Raw genomic sequence first — 4317 nt, 5'->3', positions numbered from 1 at the left:
GCGGGGGGGGGGGGGGGGGGGGGGGCAGCGGGCAGCGGGCAGCAGAGTGCCACGTCTGTGGCAAACCTGGATGTTGCCAGTTACTATTTGCAGGCGCACGCACACACACACACAGTCACAGTCACACACACACACACACACACACAGTCACAGTCACACACACACACACACACACACAGTCACACACACACACACAGTCACAGTCACACACACACACACACACACACACACACACACAGTCACACACACAGTAGTGTGTGTGTGTGAGTACATCTCAGGGCTTGGATGACAAAATATTATTTGCAATAATACAATTCCTTTTAGTCGCCCTCAGTGACTGAAATGTTTGCAACTCTTTGAACTTTACTGGAACAAACTTTTTTTGTTTTGTTTTGTTTTTGTTTTTACAAATGAAAATGGGTAAGAATATGATTGTGACGAATCCGATAGCAGAGCCGAACTCATGCATACAGTCTGTCGGGTGGAAACCTCATATGTGACGATAGCAGAGCCGAACTCATGCATACAGTCTGTCGGGTGGAAACCTCATATGTGACGATAGCAGAGCCGAACTCATGCATACAGTCTGTCGGGTGGAAACCTCATATGTGACGATAGCAGAGCCGAACTCATGCATACAGTCTGTCGGGTGGAAACCTCATATGTGACGATAGCAGAGCCGAACTCATGCATACAGTCTGTCGGGTGGAAACCTCATATGTGACGATAGCAGAGCCGAACTCATGCATACAGTCTGTCGGGTGGAAACCTCATATGTCCAAAACTGTTACTTTTTGGACATATTAAAGTCTCAATCTGTGATTTCTTCACCTGGTTGGCAGTAACCAGAACAGCAGGAATAATGCTAAAACATTTTTTTTACATATTGTCTTAATTGTTTAGGAAAGGGCGCTAGTTTGCGTGGCTCCTCAAATTGTTTTACAAATTTAAGACACAATGTTTCAGTTGTGAAAATGTATTTTGCTTTAATTGTGCTTGTCGATCTTCTATTTTCTGCTAAAGCTTTCCCCACAACACGGATGCTGGGGTTTAAGTGGTTAATCCGCATCCTGGCTTGGTCCGTATAGTGCTGAGTTCTAGCCTGAATGTGACTTGAATCTAACCTGTCTTAAACGGTAACCTTGCGTCACTAGGCTTTCCACCTCAGAGGAAAGCCTGGTCTGTGTTACAACATTTTCATGTGATCCGGTCGGGAGGGGATGATATCGTTACGTCATGTTGTTAAAAGCGTGACTCGTTCTCTCGTAGACTGCGGCTTTTATTGGGGAAAATCGGTTTGAGGGAAAGTAAGTTCCAGATTGAGGGTTCCAGCCTGATGACTACAAAACAATGACTACAAAACAATGACTACAAAACAATGACTACAACGTGACGTGACGATATCATCCGCCCTCGACCGGATCATGAACCCGAAATGGAATGCTGCCCAGGCTACTTAAACGGTGGTTGAGGAAAGTGGCAGGAGCCAGGTTGAGTGGCATGGTGGTCCCAGGTATAACCACTTTTTCATCCTTAAAAAATAGCGAATCACAGCAGATCTGCATCCGTTGTTTTCGCCACACATCATCATGGGGCCGATTCATACTCCTATTTTACCGCTGTAGTGCCCAAATGATTTCGGCTCGTCAGAAATTTTCAGTAGCACCGAAGAGCCGACTTTAGGACGGTACCCGCCCCCCACCCGAACCGCAAATGACGTCACATTGTAGGCTCTACAGCGCCGAACCCACTTTTATTCGGCTCTAAAATAGGAGTTTGAATCACGCCTATAAGAATTAAACTGAGGCTGACGTGTTCTCTCAAGAGAGATCATGCAGCCCAGTTCGTCCATCCCTATCAGACGTGTCCTCGAGCAAGGCACTCGATAGCCGAACCATGTGCACCAGCTGTGCTCTGAGCTGCCCTTGAGGAGCTCTTTCCTATCTCCATGCACCCTCACCTCGCCACCTCAGGTCTCGTGTTTCAGCTGGGACCAAAATGGCGTGCAGGGGTCCCGGTTCATTGGTCATGGAGCGGCCTGATTGACTTCTATACTGTGAAGCTTTTTGTGATTTGTATGGACTTTTAGTGTCCTCCCTCCCCACTTGAATGGGGAGGGAGGGGGGGGGGGGGGGGATTATCAGCTGCTATTATCTTTATTGAATGTTCCATTGTTTTTGTTTGTTTACTGTCAATTTGTGTTCCTTTTATAGTGAGAGAAATTGACTTTCACAATAATTTTTTATGTAATGTAACTTAAACTTAATTCGTAGTAGTGTATATGACGTTTTAGTAATTCATTATAGATAATTATGTCGGTCAAGATAAATACCATTGTGGGTGTTTTCTTACATACATTTAAGTACACAATACAATCCTCAGTGTTACTGTGTAACTGAAAATTCACCAAAACGGACCCTTTTCATTAATTTGTGTTAATTTAAGACTGAGGATTGAATGTGTAGTCACAGAGAGCAGATGTCTCTATATCATCCTCATCATTCCTGTGAACGTCACTGGGTAACATTATAGTCGCTCTATTTGTAGTAGTTTTATTTGTAATGTTTATACTGAGACCAAACTATCCATCCTAAGTGTATGATGTGGTGGGGTCCGTAAACTCATCCTAAGTGTATGATGTGGTGGCGTCCGTAAACTCTCCTGGGACGTCTGACTCTTCTCGCTGTTGCAACGCTTCTCAAACTTTTTAAATGGTGCAACCCACCTCTCAAAAATGAAGCCATACCTACTTTTAAAACCGTGTTACTTGTGCATAGCTATACAAACAGAACAGTGACATTGTGACGTTAAATTATCTCATTTCGAAGTTGCTTGAATTAACTGAAAGACGCCTACAGTAGAAGCTACAACTGCTTTGTTTCCCCCCAAAAAAACGTCCGAGGGCATACCTGTATATCCGAGTCAGATATGAAGATAATACATTTGTATATTAGACATATATTTTCAGATTTCATTAGCTTGACCCTCTGAAGAGTCCCCAACCAGAACTATTCTAGGCATTGACTCAAGTGTGCCTTCAGTGTTGCTTCAGCCAACATGAAACACATACATGTTTTTACTATCCACATGGACATCCATTTATAATACATTCAGGCAACATGAACACATACATGTTTTTACTATCCACATGGACATCCATTTATATACATTCAGGCAATTTTGTCAATACTTTGCTATTTTTAAGTTTCTATGGTTAATGTGCAAAGATGCATATTTTTACATATTCATGAGGTGACGTGAGGATTCAATAATGCCTGGTAACAATCGTTGGGTTACAGATCTCAACCAATGTAGCAACATATCTTGCCAACAAGGGCTTTCTCTCACAAACTTTTTTTACACTAATATCTTGCTTGCTTCTCAGAAATTCGTAATTATTTTGTCAGCATAATTCCTGAGCCAAAGATATGCTGACAATCCATAAACATGCACAATTAGGTTTAGTTTGGATTGTTGAATGGAAAAGCCATGTTTCCAAAGCCATTTTTCCCAAAAATTTCCAAGGAGAAAATCTCAGCGCTTTTGATATCCTGTACCAAACACAATAACAAAACAAAATGGTCAAAATGTAGTTTTAGAATGCAATTGGTGAATTGTATTGTTTTATTGTATGGTTAGCCCAACAGTGGCAAATAGTGAAACAGTAAAACGTGATTTTGTGTCTCCGCTTTTGAATGGTCACAGCACTCTTTGAATGTTGATCAGGTCTTAATTACACTTGAAAAAACAAATTGCAGTCTTGTTTCTTGTGTACTTTTCTTGGTGTTTTGCGTTACCATAGCGACATATTTCTCAAAAACAAAGGGCGCTAAAAGTACTTCACTTGAGTAAAAGAAAGTGCTACGCATGCAAGTGTGCGTGTAGTGCGTGCGTGCGTGCTTCCTTCATGTGATTAGTTGTTAAATAAATATTACATTGTATGGAAAATCCTCCAAAAAATGGATAATCGGCTGGACCACACATTGCTTTGTGTCTGGGATTCATTCAGGTAGTTGGACTGTAGCGATGGGAACCTTCAACCTGCACATCAGCTGCTGTTTGGACGCCATCTAGTGTTCATCAGCAGACAATTCAATTCAATTCAAAGGGCTTTATTGGCATGATAAAACATACGTTTACATTGCCAAAGCAGAAAGAACAATACAGCAATACAATCATACAATACATTTAGGTACTTCACTTGCACATACATACATACTTAATTCACACATACATAAATAAATACTTAATTTGCTTCATTCACACATACATACATACTTCACCTGCACATACATGCATACTTCACTTGTACATACA

The 4317-nt window shown here is 41.6% G+C and overlaps 1 long non-coding RNA gene across 1 annotated transcript; it reads left to right on the top strand.

The window, feature by feature from the left end:
* The first annotated feature begins 607 nt into the window (after positions 1-607).
* Positions 608-3752, top strand: LOC310871986. The gene is made up of 2 exons (XR_014570327.1): positions 608-786; positions 858-3752. It is a non-coding gene; the product is annotated as an uncharacterized lncRNA (long non-coding RNA).
* The last annotated feature ends 565 nt before the right edge of the window (positions 3753-4317 follow it).

This window comes from Protomyctophum parallelum, assembly GCF_964188405.1.
Source record: "Protomyctophum parallelum genome assembly, chromosome: 15".
NCBI classification, from domain to species: Eukaryota; Metazoa; Chordata; class Actinopteri; order Myctophiformes; family Myctophidae; genus Protomyctophum; species Protomyctophum parallelum.
Note: the sequence above shows the minus strand (reverse complement) of the source record. Positions and strands in the feature narration are given on the sequence as shown.